Source organism: Etheostoma cragini, chromosome 7 (genome assembly GCF_013103735.1).
Source record: "Etheostoma cragini isolate CJK2018 chromosome 7, CSU_Ecrag_1.0, whole genome shotgun sequence".
In the NCBI taxonomy this organism is placed as follows: domain Eukaryota; kingdom Metazoa; phylum Chordata; class Actinopteri; order Perciformes; family Percidae; genus Etheostoma; species Etheostoma cragini.
The window spans coordinates 25,925,229-25,943,248 of record NC_048413.1 but is presented as its reverse complement, the minus strand read 5'-3'; the positions used below and the strand labels follow the sequence as shown (position 1 = coordinate 25,943,248).

Sequence of the window (18,020 nt, the reverse complement as noted above, 5' to 3'; positions counted from 1 at the left end):
ATATGGACCAAACTCCCTGAGGAATGCTTCCAGCACCTTGTTGAATCTATGCCACGAAGAATTGAGGCAGTTCTGAACCTAATAAAGTGGCCGGTGAGTGTATGTTTAGTTTAGTTTTTTTTGGGGGGGTAGAAAATCTTTTAATGTATTTTCTTCATTACACGGGGAACGGGCTGGGTCTGAATTGACTTGCAGTTTGGTCCGGATGCGGACATTGGTCCGGACTTTAAGGGAGCCCTGTTGTATGTCTTTCAGACAATAACAGCCAGGCGTGTGTGTGTGTTTGTCTGTGTGTGTCACCGCGAGTGAGAGAGTGATGGGGATTAGCTCCGGACCGAGTACCGACTCCGGAGGCCGAGAAACAACCCATGTGCTTTCTGACCATTGTCGGAATGCCATAGCAGTTAAAATTCACCCGTTCCTTGATTTCAATTCAATTCAGTTTTATAGTATCAATTCATAACAAGAGTTATCTCGAGACACTTTACAGATAGAGTAGGTCTAAACCACACTCCAGAATTTACAAGGACCCAACAGGTCTAATAGTTCCCTCCAGAGCAAGCAACAGTGCGCCAGTGGCGAGGAAAAGCTTCCTTTTAGGCAGAAACCTGGGACAGACCCAGACCCAGACCCAGAACTAGGCTCCTGGTAGGCGGTGTCTTACGGGCCAGTTGGGGTTAAAATGAAGAGGGGCAATAACAGTCACAAAAAATAGTAGTTTGTGGTAGTTCTTTGTAGTAGTTCATGGCATAGCAGGGCCCTGTGCCGCATTACAAGGCCCAGCAGGACGTATCTGGGCACAGCAGGGTGGAGCAGGATGAACATGGCATGGCAGAACGTGTAGCGGGACCACGGCGACAGCTGCTACCATGATTTTGGAGCCTCCCTGATCCAAGGAAACATGCCACGGTGACATTTCATGTTGTCCACAGAAAAGGAGAACCCGGAAATGAGTAGAGAGAAATGTGACATACCCAGCCACAGCCAAGGGGACAAATCACAGTCGTTGTGCTCTAGGTCGCCCCGACGTGTAGTACATTTTTTGAGAGGTGAATGTCAGGCTCTGGGCGTAGGATCAATTCCTACCCGTACCTACGTCCATACCTACAGCGTAGATACAATGCAGAACAATAACTCAGGCTTACCTCTCTCTCTCTCTCTCTCTCTCTCACACAACCTCCCCCACATCTTCCTTCAGCCTCCATCATTGACCAGAGCAAAGGGTAATTATTAATATTAAGTGTAGTTAACTGACATGGGTTCTGAAGATGGCAAAATATAGTAAACAAACAACCACTTGACAAGATTCCAAGAAGGCTTGAAAGGGTTTACCAGTGGAGATACAGACTGATGGAGATAGGGAAGGGTTGGGTTGATGGAGAGAAGGATTGACAGTTAAAATGACAGAGTAGTACATGGAGGAGTTATTGGTATTGGGGGGTGGGGGTGGGATGTGGAGTCAGTGATGGAGTAGTGAGATGAGATGGCTGTTGTTGATTTCTGTCAGCGTCTGGAGCGCCGTTGGTGGCCGACATTTGCGAAGACAGAGGGAGAGAAGCTATTAGAAACACATTTCATATGGTGAACATAGGCTTCCTCCCAAACACTCACAACAGTTATAGAAAGACAGATTTATGACACCATTGTGGCGTTGATGGCCTATTTTGTCACATGTACCTGGAGGAACCGGTATAGACTTGGATCATCATGATCTACTACTCTTGAGGAGTGTCCTAAATCCCCAAAGCAAAGTGTAGAAACCTGCAAAATGGATTCATGACACTATTTTTCACACCCATGCTTCCTGGAGTTACATAAGTACATACACAGCACTATAGACTCCTGCAGCTGTGTTAAATTGGACGGCTGGAGGAGTGGATTGAAAACCGATTCTGCTGTGTGTCTACAACATCTCCCTCTTATCCCAGACTAATTATCAACTCCTATTTCACTTCATGGACAAAATTAGAAATTTGTTTTTCAATCTTGTCTCGGCCCATCACAGTGTCGTGTTCTTTTTGGGTGGGGATGTGTATTTCTGTAGCATCACGGATCCCAATCTCATTTTCTGCTCTGAATTACTGTCTAATGAATGTAAGGTTTTGGATTTGGAGACAGGCAGACTAGCTAATGGGTTTGTTAGTTTGTTGAGTAGCATGCCACACTCATTATTGCTTTCAGTGCTGTGATTAACTTGATTTGCAGGGCAAATCCATCAGAAAGAAGATGATGTGCTCACATATAGAAATCCACGCATGCCCTTAATGTAATAATCCGATTTAATAAGTTATTATAATACAGTTTGGTGCTCAGTTGGAAGTTGAAAAGGGGACGGCTGAAAACACTATGGCAACTGATGATCATGTTGCGATTGATTTAATTTAATTTAGTAAAGGAACATGATGTTACAACAGTGACTAACAGGATAAGAAAGTCACTCAGGGGCACCTCTGGTAGAAGAAATAGTTACATTATTGCCTCACTCTTTTTTAAAAGCTTTCATGTGATTTCCCATTATTTTTTAAAATATTTTTATGGCATTTCTGCTTTACTACCCTGCTTATAAAAGAGGAAAACATAAAATGATGAAAAATGACAAAATAATGAAGAAAGACAAATTGGTTTTTAACAGGATTCCAGCTTACGTAGCCTACTGGCCCTCAAGGACCATTGCAGACTGCGTCATTGTTTTACAGTAGGACACTACTTTTTAAAGTTTTGAAAGTGAGAGTCGTGCATAACGAAACCTCTGGAGAGCCCTGTACTGTAACGCATGCGTCCATAGTAATTACATTCTGGACGGTGCTTTTTATGGGTGAAGAGAAACATCTGAAATAAGAAAGATGTGAGTAAAAGGGAGGATGAAGTCACTGAAGAATGTTCTGAAGAGAAAGAGATAGAACAATGTGACAGACACAAGTGAACAAGTGAGTGAACATGTAGCGAAGGGCCGCAGGTTGGAATCGAACCCAGGGCCGCTGCGGTAAGGACTGAGCATCGGTACATGGGGCGCACACTTTACCAGGTGAGCCTCCAGGGCGCCCCATAGTTTTTTAATTTGTTAGATTATTTTTTTAGGATGCCTTTTAACATGAGATAAAAATCAAGGCCTCGTTCATTTCAGTAAAACTTGCTTGCTAGGTGCATATGCTGAAAACTATCTACAAGCTTCCGTGTTTTATTGGAGCACATTGGAGACCTTCTCTGGCCAAACAACTGCCTGCACCCATAAATTCCACAAAGATATACCATTAAGCAACACAAGTACTCGCTGATATTTAGGAAAAGATCAAGGTTTGGGTTGAAATAAGTATGTCAATCATGTAACTTCAGTTATGTATCTAAGTACATTTAATCCAATTTTATTTATAGTATTAATTCATAACAAAGGTTATCTCAAGACACTTAACAGATAGAGTAGGCTTAGACCACACTATAATTTACAAAGACCCAAAAATTCCTTCAGTTCCCTCACATGATTAATGCCTTTTTACAAAGCTATTGTCTCTGCTCTTAATCCATTTACAATGAGAGGTGAGTGGGCGCATAGGGAGGCGCAGGCAGTCTGACGGTGATGCGTCACGCGGGCGCAATCCCGTAAAACTCCCGAGTTTGAGCTCGTTACACGCCCGCCCGCTGCGAGAGTTGAATTGTGTAAAGTCCGTAATTATGACTGTGCTAATTGAGCTAACTTTAGCTATCAACAACAGCATGTGGAAAGGAAAGATTATACTATATATAGCCACTATTTGTTGTAATTGGACCGATGATTAGGGATATATGATACCACTGTCAGCTTATCTCATTCAGTTCTACGGCAGGGATAAAAAAGTGGACAGTATCCCCATGGTTACCACGCATTAATCGCCTGGCGTTTAATCGCTGAGCGTTGTCCTTCACATGAGAAGCATAGTGAGACAAAGTGTTGCTTCCCATGTGAAAAGCCCTTCATGGTTAGATATTGTTTTAATATGAACTGTTCTGATTACAATTCCCATTCTTCCTTTCAATTCAGGTTCATATTAATTCTCGATTGTGATTCTTTGAGGGTTGAGTTGAAACTCCAGATAAGAGGGACATTTTATTTTGATTCCATGGTGATTTACAGTTTACGCGGGCTTTTCAACGAAACATTAAGCCACAGAACACAACAAGCGCCTGAAAGTACCGTGGCCGCCATGGAAACCAAAACTTACGCATGTTAAATTTGGAAGTGATGATTAGATTTGAAGCCAAATTCTCCAAACAATCGCAATGAAAAAAATGATTCCACTGGAATCAAATTTTTTAAACAATTTGAAGTTGGAACCGGTTCTTGATGCCCAATCCAACACATGATGCAGTTACATACACGACGTAGCATAACGTAGCTCAAAGTAGCGTAATGTAACATAGTTACATACGTAACTTAACTTACGTAGGCCTAGATGAGTTAAAATAAGTCAACCTTGACGTTTTCTTTTGGCAACATTTGTGATATTTCCCCAAAGATTGTAATTTCTACTATTTTATGATGAGAGAACAGTGATACATAGTGGATAGATTGTATAAACTTTAAGATATAAAGACAGTTTTTTACCTCAAAAAGAGACGAGTACATGTAAACTCGGTTGGGCTTCTTTGAATTACTGAAAAAAACACATGGCTATTACTACCACCATGTACTAGAAACACAGCCAATGTGTGTGTGCTGAGTTACCTGCAGCGAACAGAGTCATTTATGACGCCTAGACATGCTGATAAATAACAGAGCATCATCTCCTGTTGGCCACTCAACACAGCCCCTACAGCCTTAACACCTGCCTGCCAGGAAGTACATGAAGGTCACAGGGAGCGTGTGTGCGTACTGTGCGTACAGTACCTTCCATGTAAGGATTTGGTTATGATTCCAAAACACACACACACGCAAACACACAAACACACAAACACTCCTGAAAAATGCAAGTTTAATGGATAATGTCTGGAGCGTGTCTTCTCACCTGTCACCTCTCATTAGACTGCGGCAAGGCGACTGACCTTGTTCGTCTTTCCTTGTGCCGCTGTGCTGAACGATATGTGTGTGTGTGTGTGTGTTCATTCAAGGGCCGGGGCTGCCTCACCCTAATGATGTGGCTGTGAAATCGGGCCAGAGCCCAGCGCCGTCTCTCATTACGCCCCTCCAAATTCATTTGCTACGTTGGTTCTGCCTGCTCATGCATGCGCCGCACACTACTCTGCCCATGTTGCTTTACTTGTACCTGCTGTTAGTCTGCATCTAATATGTTAGCCAAAATGGTTAGTCTGACACGGGAAGAACAGGACATACTCATGTTAAATCACAATTGGATCTAGTAACGTTATTTAAATCGGAAAGATTTTTCGCAACCTGTTTGTACAGGTCATGTGTATTACTCGCACACAGATATTTGGACAACAGAAGCGTAGCTTTGGGTTTGGATGGTAGGGATATACAAATGACCCAGTAGAGACTGTACTGTAGGGTTAACACAGAGTTTCCAGGTCTGTTCTATTCTATCTTTTATAAAGACTAACTATTTGCACCAGACTGTTGACCATTGTGTTAATTAGGCAGCTTTAGAGGTGCTGGTAGAGGGATTCTGTAGCTCTGGTAGTTGTTTTCACCCAGTTGGTGTATAAGTATATAAGTATTCAGAGCCTTTACTTAAGTAAAAGTACAACACCACACTGTAAAAAAAACTCTGTTACCAGTCAACGTCCTTCATTGACAATATTACTTCAGTAAAAGAATGTAAGTATCATCATGAAATTGTACTTTAAGTATTAAAAGTAAAAGTACTCAATGCAGAAAAATCATTACATTTTAGAAAGTGGAAACGATCCAAACAGTTTTGTGTGCAAAAATCTTAATTTTTGAAAGTTGTAAAGTAACTTGTAGTCTATATCCACGATGTTACACTTCGGGGTTGTTCCAATGGCGCCGGATAATCTTTCTTTTGGCAAATTCAGAGGACTAGGGTTAACCTTTTCTTAGATCTCTGCAGGGTAAATCCAGACAGCTAGCTAGACAATCTGTCCTATCAGAGTTTTCTCTCGCTCGACTATATAACAGCGGCTCATGATGCCCGAGGCCTTATCGGTTAGGTAATCCTACAGTACGTACCTTTTAGTAACAGTTCCATTTTGTCGTCGGTCCAAGCAAATAATTCCCTGCTCTTGGTTTTCGCCATTGTTGTTCTTCCTTCAAATTATTGTCTCTATTTTCCACTTTTAGATCCATGATTTTGTAAACGCAGAGTAACATCAGACAATAAGCTTCCTGTTTACACCTACATGCACATGCCGAATGTATGCGAATGCTAATATGTGATATGCATCGTTAGGTGTGTTGATATCGACGGAGGTAAGTCCTGCTACTGGAGCTAAAACTCTTGTGTGGACATATAGCAGCATAGCAGTGTGGATGTAGCCGTAGCTGACTGGTTGTAGCCTTCATTCTCCTCTGTCTTACATACAGTATTGAATTTAGCCCAAGCTGGCCTCAACAGTGAATGACAAAGGTGTAAAAAATTGTAGCGGGGGGAAGGTAGTGTCCTTGTCCAGATGGGGGATGGGATTGACAGACATCCGCATCAAGCATCTCCCCTCATGACCTTGACTGGCGTGGTGTTTTAGTACGGTATACAGCATGGAGTCTTTGGACAGCAAAGGAGACTGCTCTGTCCTCTCACTGCACACACAGAGACAGCAGGAGTCTGGACTAATTCTCCACTTGGATCTGATATTCCAAAGCTGCCTGTAGTGTGCCAACAGTCACCTTTATACTTTACAATGAGCCTGTATTAAACATGCAGCAGCAATCTGATGGCTGTATGGCTTATATACACTGCACTGTGCAAATGTCATAGGTTCTCTCCTTCTACGTTGTATCTGATCCACGTCGCTCTTGTGGGGGTGTGTGTGTGTGTGTGTGTGTGTGTACGTATGTTGCGTTTGCCTTTGCAGCAAACAGATGGTATCATAATGACATCATTGCACACTGGGGTTATGTTCTCCAAAGCTCAGAGCAGGAGGAAGAAATTAGGAGGAGGAATCAGATGAGTGTTTGTCAATTAATCTAAAAGAGACGCACGCACATTAACACAAATAACCCAGAGAGCTTTTTAGCTCACAAGATTTAGCTTCAGTTTGCCCTGCTAAACGCCACCCTGCTTTCCACCTCGCCTGTTCAGCTGCTACGAATGTCAGTCCTCCCAGTTAACTGGACTTGAAATGATCTGCCCCCCCCCCCTTGTCTGCCTCTCTCTCTCTGTCATGTTCTCCTTCATTTGTTAAGGGTGCCCTGAGCACCTGAATTTCTTTTTAAGAGCATCTCTTTTCCCCTCCTTCTTCCTCTCCTTCCTCTGTTCTCAAGCTCTCTCATCTTACTGAGCAGGGAAAAACCTGTCACCACGCAGCATTAGTATGCTCTTTTCATATCTGTGCCTCTTGCCTCTTATTTTCCCCTTCCTCCTTTTCCTCTCCTCTCCTTTCCTCCCCCTCCTTCTCTTTCCCTACACACATAAAAATAGTTTATGCCTCTGACAAGAAAATGCCTCTAATCCTGAGGTTTGTTGGAGAGCAAACAGACGCAATTGGCCACTTATTATTCTGTGTTGAATTTTCTATCTGGGGTGTTTGTGGTATCCATGGCAACAAAGTAGGGTGCACATATCCCCCTGTCACTGAGCAGAATGGGAGGGGAGAGGATGAAAAGAGGCGATGCAATAACACTTACTCACTGAAATGCACGGGGCAAGCTATAACCTGTTAGTCCAGTAGAGGCTGAAGTGTGTGTGTTTCTGTGTGTGTGTGTGTGTGTTTGTCTGTCTAGAATATGATGGTATTTGTGCACCTGCATATAGCTGGTAGCTTTCACACACACACATTCAGATTTGCAATTTTCTGATTGCATACTTTTGTGTGTGTGTGCGATAGGTGTCACTTGTGTGAGCTGGAAATAATTACAAAAAGAGTGCAAGAAAAAGAGACACAGGTGTACATTTAGTGTCTCAATGCATGTGTTTGCACATATGGATCCAGGTGCCGTTCTAGCAGAGGCTTCTCTTCAGCTGGGTTTCATGGCGTGTGTCCCAGGGAGATAATATCCGCCATAACGAGTCTTTCACATGTGCACCTTCTTTTCATTGGCCTACACAGGCCCTGCCACTTCATCTAACACCATGGAAATCAATGAGAGACAGTCATAGTGGTGTAAAGATTGAGCTGCTGTCAAAGTACTTTACATGCTGAAATCTAAAGTGAGCGGGTGTGTGTGTGTGTGTGTGTGTGTGTGTGTGTGTGTGCGTGTGCGTGTGTGTGTGCGTGTGCGTGTGCGCGCGCAGATGTGAACACTTTTAGATACATATTTAACTGACTTTTCTGTTCCAATTCCCTGCCACTGTTCTGTGCTTGATTTTTCTCTTTTCATTTCTTTGCCACATTCTCTTCTTTTTTCTTCTCTTCTCTTCACATCTCTTCTTCACTTCCCTTCTCCTTCCATGTTATTCTCCTCTCTTCTTCTCTCAAACTTTCTTCCATTGTCTTCTTTTTTCTCTTCTCTTCTCTTCACTTCTTCTTTTCACTACACTACACATCTCTTCTCCTTTCTTCTTTTCTCATCTCTTGTCTGGCCTTCTTTATTTTTTTTGTCTCGCCTTCTTCTTTTCTCTCCACTTCTCTTTTCTTCTTTTCTCTTATGTTCTTTTTGCCTCTTCCCTTCTCCTCTCCTCTTTCCTTTGTGGTTGATTTGTTCATTTGCTTGTCCTTTGTTATTTAATCACAGAGATTTGTTGTCGATGGGACTTAAACAACAAGCCTTTTAGGAACTGGGACAAACAAATACAATTCTTTCTACCGTCTATTGTCCTCTCTTCCTGTTAATCTGTCTTTTCGGCACGTGCTTGATCAATAAACTGGTGACTGGGGAAGGGTTGGACCAGGGGTGAGAGGTCCCACGGTTCAGAGGTCATGGTGTGTGTGTGTGTGTGTGTGTGTGTGTGTGTGTGTGTGTGTGTGTGTGTGTTTGTGTGTTTATGAGTGCTGAGTGTCCAAGCCGTGACCCTGCCCTGCTGGACGCTGACCTGGACGCACTACCTTCATTTAAAGCTTCCGCACACACACAGGCACAGCGTCTGTGTCCAGGGTTGGAAGGTGTGTGTGGGGTCGCCTAATCTAAGATTATACTACTAAGTAGGAACGATTCTCACTTTCTCTTGGAGTCATTTTCACACATTTGTTCTCAGTTTAAACCTATAATTCTATAGCAGTGTTGTTTCAGTGTATGTGGAAAACCATCAGCCACTTTTTTTTTTCTTTCCCCACTCCCACCTGTGTTTTTTTTAACTATTAAAAGCCGTTAAAAGAGACATAATCCTAACCATTTAAACTCATTAAAAAAACGTGATATTGCACATCCTAAGGAGCAATGAATAAATGTAATTTGTATTTAAAATGCATGTCAGATAAAGTGCATCAAGTTTCAGATTTTCAGTTCCAAAAATAAATGGCACTAAGGGTGAAATATTGCTGGTTCCGGTTTGTTTTCCAAACGACTCATGCCAGATGGGAATAGACTGAATTCAGTGAGGGGAGGCTGGTTCTTCTTTTGAGGGATGTTACTGTAATAACCTAATTTGTTCATTTAAAAGGCAAACCACCAACACTCAGAAAATCTATACTGTAGGTTAAGTTGGATCAAATATGAGCCCCATATCAGAGAGTGGAGTGCTTTGGATCCTGTCTGATCTCAGTGCTGCGATTAGAGAACACATCACATAGCCTTTGAATCTGGAGTGCGACATCAGGAAAAAAATCAGAAGACAGTGTTGGTTCGATGTTCCCGGGTGATTTCCCCAGCTGTGACTTTTATCCAGTAGCTGTGCAGCATGTTTCTTTCTGTTTCCTGCTCTTCTCTCTTATCTGCCATCCTCTCAGTATTGTAATTGAAGATAAAATACAACTACAATGTCTGCATTAGGTGAATAGTGAATATCTTGTAATATTCAGCGCTGGCTTTTTGAGTCGAGTGCTTTAATCCACTGTCCGTGTCAGCAGACAGGATGTACCTGTGATATTCTATATTTTTGTTAACACTGATATATCTTCTTCCTTTGTGTCATAGAGCTCAATTATTTCCCACAAACTACCTCTGCTGTAAAAACAACAACACATCAATTCACTTTAGAGTAATCATTAAGTACAACAGTGGTAAGGAAAATGCAGAAACCTTGAGTGGTGAGGAAAACTTCCTTTTAAGGAGAAACCTCGGCCAGACCCGGGCTCTTGGTGGGCGGTGTCTGACCGGTTGGGGGTATGATGAACAGTGGCAAATATAACAATAAAGATAACAGAACTATGACTAGAAATAGTAGTTGTGGTAGTTCATGGAGTAGCAGGGCACTGAGGGCGTAGCGGGGCGTAGCCGGGCATAGCAGGGTGCCCAGCTGGACCACAGTGACAGCTGCAACCATGATTTAGGTACCACCCTAATCCAAGGAAAACTGCGGGGCAAGCAATCAATGATTCATCAATGAGCCACACTTTGAGCATTCTCCTTAACTGCCATGAAACACACACAAACACACACACACACACTGATCAATCCCAAATAGTTCTTTTTCCCCATGTACTCACTATTGTGTATTAGTCCACAGTCAAAAATTGTCCCCAGCTCTCCTCCTGTTTTAGAAACTTTTGTTAGAAACTACAGTGCCCAGAGGTTTTAGCAAATGACCCACCTTGTATAATGATATACAGTATTTGTGACTTTTAAAGATATTTTCCTTTATAAGAGCAGCTGAAGAGAGACAGGACGCGGGGATTTGAACCCTGGTTGCTGTGAAGGACTCAGCTTTATAGGGTGCACACTTTACCGTGTGAACTAGAGGGGATCCCGCGTTTGGGACTTTTAACCTTTTAAATCCCACAGACACAGTAGGGAATGGAGAAAAGTATTAAGAGAAGGATTAAGGGCCTGCTAGCACCACATTAATAATTAATTTTGCTGTGAAAATTTTGCAGTTTTAAATGCTGGTGTGACCGCGCTGTTGTTGTTGTTCAACAATTGTCAGGTTTGCTCTCTTCACCAAACACCCACGTACAGTATATCCTTAAACTTTTCCACCGTCTTGAATTTTGTTACATCACTTGCTCTGAGCTATCCATTTACCCTTGGAGAAGTATGAGAAAAAAAAACAAGAAACATCATGCCTTATCTTCGAACATTTCTTTTCTGTTTTTTACCCACAAATAGTCACTTCCTTTATCTCTTGACCCATGTCCAGCCGCGGACAGAGTACAAAATTCTTCTCAAGTAAAAGTTACTTTGATGAACTTTTACGTAAGGACAGATATGATTACAGGTATAACAATGCACTCAAGTAAAATTAAAAAGCATCTCATTTAAAAACATTTAGAGTAAAAGTTACTTTTACTATGTTTTAACATCAAGGGGGACATATACTTTTAATGTGTGTTCTTATTTAAAGCTATAGTGCATATTTTCTGTCGCCCCCATGAGGAATTCTAAGTAATGACAACAAAACTGTTGGCGTACGTGATTGCCCATGCACCCCCGCCCCTCCCCCACGCAGTGACCACCATGGTAGCCGCGGAGGACTCAAAAAACATGATGGATTCTTCAGATGAGATAATTATCTTCACTCGAGTTTCTGCGCGGGAAAGTGACCTGACGACACAATCTTCTGGACAAAGTCATACTGAGAAATCCAGAGAGAGTTGTGTGGAGCTGAGAGACTTACTTAGCTGTGGCAAGTCATTTGGGCGACGGCTTGACTGCAACGGACGTTCATTAATATCAAAAAGTTACTTATTAAAGCTTTAATATCTTATCTGTGCTTATTTGATTAAATTGCACATAACACGCCTTTTTTTATTTAATTTTTATTTCACTCAGTAACAAATGTAATTTAAATGTAGCAAAGCAGCATACCTCAATTTGTTGCCAATTTTAAAAAGTACTTAAAGTACTCATATACAAAAAGAAATACTCAGTTACAGCAACGTGAGTAGTTGTAATTTGTAATCAAACAGAAGTGGGAGTAAGTTTAACACAGCGCTCAAAGACAACAATGCAAACTCGTTCTGACCCACCTGCAAACACTGCATCTGGTGACCTCGTACCCTTATTTTCACCCCCGCCTCAGCCCAAAGCCACCCACTGATTAAAGCTGTGAAGTTTCCTGCAACACAGGACAGGAATCAATAAGTGAATTAGACTCCACTTTCAGCTTCCTCTCCAGCCAGCCGGTCCCCTAAACAGCTGCCCGGGATAATGGGCCTGGACATGGGGGAGCGTGGGCGTAAGTGGAGGAGGCCCGGGGACAAAAGAGGCTTTAAGGTAGTGTGATATACTGCTGTGACACACTAGTACATCCCACAGTATGTAACACCACCGCATTGTAGTTCATAAATGTTTCTTTATTTTAAGTAGGGAAAGATACTTTGGAGACCCGCTTACCAGACTCAGCCAGGTGCTGAAAACCACTATGTTTGGATGTGGTCATTATTTTTTTATCTCTTTACTTTTGTTTAATGTGGTGACACATTTGTCGCAAAGCACTTAATACTGCAGATCTTCCGAGGGAGTGTTCACCAAGCAGCGTCATATTCACTGTAGCCTATATACAACGTTCCACTTTCGGGATTCATCAGGTGCCTCATTTTCAAGCGGATGTCCGTTGTCTTCCGTCGTCTTTGTGATGTAATTCTAACCTCCGGTAGATTTATGAGGACTGTGGTTAACTGCTCCTCAGATCTCTGCAGGCTAAATCCAGACAGCTAGTTAGACTATCTGTCCTATCTGAGTTTTATTCAACTTTTGAACATACACATATTCCACCAAAACAAGTTCCTTCCTTTTTGCAGAGCCACCGTCATTGTGTCCAACAGCTTAACGCCACCCAAAACACTTGGTTAAATGAAATGTTCATAAAACAGAGCGCACTTTTCTCCTATCCTGGAATGCTGTGTGGACTAGCCAGACCCTCCTCCGCACCGCTGTGGAGGAAGGTCTGGCAAAGCGAGACTATGTTCACTTTTCCTTTTCTCTCGGTCCACCCATAGAGGTTGCACCGCTCATGTTAACTCCTGCTTTCTGGCTTTTTTTTCAGAGCAGATGTTTTGGCTTGTCACAGTAGGAACAGCGCAGGTGTTTCTGTATTATTAACACCAACAATGCCTCCGTTTTTCCTGAAACTAAAGCAGCAAAGTGGAATCTGGTCTCATTTATAATCATATCTACACCTGTGCTTCTCCTACTATGACGTGTAAAACAACTGTTTACACACTTAGGGTGTTTAAAAGAGTTCCTTAAAGTGTTCATTCGGGAGATTCTATACAATTCTCTGCTAAGTTTAAATATCTACAGTATGTCACGTAATGATTAAATAAAATGATACTTCTAAAAGTCTAAACGCGGCGACTACATTACAGATAAAAAAAACTAAACTAAGAAAAAAGAAATGCAACTGATACAAAACTAGTTTCTATTCATAATTTGTTTATTAGAGATCTAGTTGGCGAACAGCTAGTTTCTTTGTCTTTCTACTTAATCTCACACTTTTTCACATATTTAAATATCAGGAAATTAAACATTTGTTGACACAATGATTCGTCTCGACAGAGAGATCCTGAATCCTGCCTTTTCTCGCCCCCTCTCATATCGCCAGGAATATTCATTACTCATTACACTTGTGTTTGTGTTGGTGCCATATTTCTCCCTCTGTTTGGCAGTGGACTGGTTGTGTTTGTGCCACACTCTTTGCGGGGGTGTGATGTCATATCACAGTGCCATGTTCTGCCGCCACGACGGTGCATCTGCTGTTGATCTTGGTTTAACTACAGAACGCCACGCCAAGGCAGGCTTGAATTAACAGGATCATCACCACCAGTAGTCATGGGAGTAGTACAATTGCATGTCACTGTCTCATATCTCATATGTGTCATGTATTTGTGGTTCTGGACATATAAATCCTGTTCATTACCTCCATAATGTTTTTTATTATTAGATCTATTGTCTGAACCGTGTAAGGTAGACGAGCCAGAAGTCCCTATGAAATCAACCTTTTTTTTTTTTTTAAGGAAAAGTATGTTTTATGTGTTGAGTCATACTACACTACCCACAATCTTAAGCGTAACAGCGATGTATCTGATTGGTGGAACTTGCTTTTACTAATCACCAGAGGCCTCAGGATACGATATCATCACAACACGGTATCATCATGGTACAATATCATTACGATATATTATCATCACGATACAATCATCACGGTACGGAATCATCACAATACTTATGTCACGATACGAAATTATTGCATTTTAAAACATGTGGCAATATTCTGCAATATATTGCACTCTATTACCCTTTTTTCCAACTTTAAATTTTTCCTAATTTCAAATGATGTCCCCAAAAGGAAACTTTGTCAACATCTGTTTTATCTAAAACGATACATTTCTCAGTTTTTTAATGTCACATCAATTTTATTGCTGTAAAAAGGGATTGTCAAGCAGACAAACTGACAACCAAATATATTACAATAGATCCATAGTTCACGTCCGTGTATCGATACGGTATTAATATGGAAAATATTGCGATACTATGCTGTATTGATTTTTTTACCCCACTCCTGTTTGTTACCATGGAAATGTTTCCAGAACCTGTGAATGGCTAGAGTGAGCTCCTACCATTGAAGTCTATGATGGATTCTATACACAGTCTTGTACCTTTGCCTTTTTTGCCGTCTTCCAAATTTTCTTTTGTGCCCAATCAAATGTTTTATGGTCACGACTTATCTCAGAGCTCATTTGCTTGTTTCCATGCCTATAACTCTTTATATAAGCATTTAATGAAACGTCAGTGGAGACATTGAACTGGAAATATCGCTTCCTTAACCAAGGCCGTTAAAAAAGACGGCAGTCGCTGTTGAGCTCTATTTAAGCCCTGTTTTGCGCTTGACCACATGCATGTGTAAACCTTGTAAAAATTAAAAAGAATACTTCTTTTCACACTGTATGGGTAAATTGCTAACTTTATTGGAGGGTTTTCCAATGTGTGTGTATGGCAACCCACATTAACCCACATTTGTTCTGTAGCTCAGGGCCCGAGCAGAGCTCCGACACAGCCCTTTTGTTTTACTGTACACTTTGAATTTCAGAGTGCAGCAGGCTGTGGAGAATGCATAGCACACTTTCACTTCTGTTGTCTTTCATCCTGTCAGTTCATTGAGTCAAATCCTCATTCAGTTTCAACTTGACAGTGATGAGATATAAAAGCTTCAGCGGGGCTGACATTTTGCAACATGCAAACAGCTGATGATGTTCTTGTGATCTCTCAAGCAACAAATGCAAATCGCGAAGAGGAGGCTTGGAAGAATGTCAATCAGCCTGCAGCTAGTAAACAGGTTACTCTGCAGTGTGCTGAGTGTTATCTGTATGCAATTATGTAAGAAGACTAATTCCTGCAGGTGAACAGTCAGTGGAAAATAATCTTATTGCGCCTCTCAGACTTCACTTTAAAGCTATAGTGCGTAGTTTCTGTCGCCCCCAAGAGGAATTCTAAGTAATGACAACAACACTGTCCACATGACACACACCCCACCCCTCCTCCATACAGTTACTAGTAGCCAAGGAGGACAACGAGGAATAGAAAATCATGATGGACTGTTCAGGAGAGGTCATTATCTTCACTTGAGTTTCTGCTCGGGAAAGTCACAGAAAGACACAATCTTCTGAACATAGCCATACTGAGAAATACAGAGAGAGTTGTGTGGAGCCGATCAATTAACTTAATCAGCTTTGTAGCAACTCATTTGGCAACTGCCTGAATGTAACAGATTTTCATTAATATCAAAAAGTTACGCACTTCAGCCACCTTTGGCTGTATTATCTACAAACAATAATACACCATTCAAACAGCTACAGTGTCACATGTTAAACAAGCATACACCAGTAAACCAGCTTGATGCTACAAATATGTCTACCAATTCAATGATAGTGGCTGTTTGGGTGTGTTTGGCTCATTGGTTGCCACCCACAACATCTGCTGAGAGAACAAATCACCACTGCTGATGGTAAACTGTGTAGCAATATACAAACTTATAAATTTACCTTATGCTAAACCCTGTCCCCCCATCGTATTCAGTTTACAATGTCAAAGCCGGAAGATTAACTATCCCATTCTTGAGGTAATTATTAAATCAATTATTTAAACTCACAAAGATGACAGAGAGCGGGTTTAAAATCGGCAAAATATCCCTTTACTGGTAATAAAGCTTAGAGCAAATTAACATCATCATCCATCATCTAGACATGAAGCTAGTTTGTCTTAGTATTATACAGTAGTACAGAAAGATAAGGAGAAATTCATTTTGGGATGTTATTTATTCTTACACAATGCTGAACTTCAGATATTTACTATAAAATATATATTTACTTAACAACACAAAGCTTAGAAATACTTTATTGCAGGTGGTCTAGTGAATGTGTTCAGTCATTTTTCTAACACAGTATAGTTTGCTAATGACTTTTGGCCCACACCTTAACGGAGGGTTAGGGCCTTCAAAAACACATCGATGATCCACACTGTGTCACTGGAAGACATGTTCCTTCATTACCATGAACACACACACACTGTAGTTATCTTGTCTCAATCCCACACACACCGTCCTGCTGCCCCAAATACTCAGACGAGCGCTGAATGTCTATCATTGCGCATAAAAAAAAAAAGTCCTAAATAAATGGACCATTTCCTCCTATTTGAGCAACGTTTATAGCTACGATGACCAGCTGTTTGAAGAAATCACTGAACCCTTTTCAAAGTGAAAATATCTCTCTTTTTATTTTTAATATTTAAGTCTTCAGTAAGAACCAATGTGCTTGGGCATGAAAGGTACAGTGGCTTGCATATGTTTAAAACACCCATGCTAAAGTTGATTAAAAAGAAGAATAAAAACAAAACATCTTTTGGAATTTGCTTTAATTAAAAAATAAATTAGGAGAATTCAGCCTTTTAAGGACATTAATTTTCTTTGGCCTTTAATAATAAAAATCTGCCTGCTTCTATGAGAATTTAACATAAGAACGTCTATACTCAAGCCCCCTGTATTTTAAGGGATAACATCTATTTATTAACAATACACTATTCATTCACAAATATAATTGGTGGCCTTAAAAAGGTTGGATTTTCCTAATTCTTTTTTATTTATTTGGCATTAAGGTCAATTTCCAAAATATGTTTTTTTATTCCTCTTTTGCATCAACTTTAGCATGGGTGTGTAAACTTATGCAAGCTGCTGTACGTAAGAAAGTATATAACAAGGAACTAATTCATTGTTGACTATAGGAAAAACATATAATATTGATATAGAATTAAGTTCTAGTGTGACAGAAAGTAACGTGACAGGTGTTTACTGTGTTCTCTTCCGCTTGTAAATGACTCATTATACAGGGAAGCCACAGATCAATTCCCAAAGGCACCTATAGTTTGTAATGTACACACACACACACACACAAACACACACACACACACACACACACACACACACACACACACACACACACACACACACACCTCTTTTTCTTGTTAAACTGATTTCTTTCTTTTCCCCTGCTGTGCCCTGTGCGTTTGTATAAATGTTGGCAAGCATCATCTGCCTGGTCTTTATGTGTTTGCTTCGGATGCGTGCACACACAAGATTGTGAAAACATGTCAATTTAGTGCGCTCTTAGTACGTAATTATTTCTCAATCAATGTCTCACATATCTGTATTTGAGCATGCTAGTACTGTATGTACATCTGTGTATGCTTTGTGCGTGAAAGCTGTTTCCAGTAACAAGTGCTCCGGGTGTGATAGTATTTATTTGGAACTCCCAGGGGTTTGTCCGTCAGTTTGTGTGTGTGTTTGTTTGTGTGCACATTATGTAAAATCGTAAATGCAAATTTGTAACTGTCCATGCAATTGAAATGCATGTGGACCTGTTATCTCTAAGTATCGCACCCCCCC

General features: G+C 41.1%; 1 protein-coding gene and 1 long non-coding RNA gene across 6 annotated transcripts in view; both read left to right on the top strand.

Annotated features, from left to right (window-relative positions):
• LOC117947103 (myelin transcription factor 1-like) overlaps window positions 1–18,020 on the top strand; it is a 105,537-nt gene that overhangs the window by 21,804 nt on the left and 65,713 nt on the right. The gene's annotated exons all lie outside the window — the stretch shown is intronic.
• LOC117947106 overlaps window positions 1–18,020 on the top strand; it is a 23,422-nt gene that overhangs the window by 1,302 nt on the left and 4,100 nt on the right. Inside the window, exon 3 of the long non-coding RNA XR_004657155.1 lies at window positions 8,260–8,266. This is a non-coding gene — a long non-coding RNA (uncharacterized LOC117947106). The remainder of the gene's footprint in view (window positions 1–8,259; window positions 8,267–18,020) is intronic.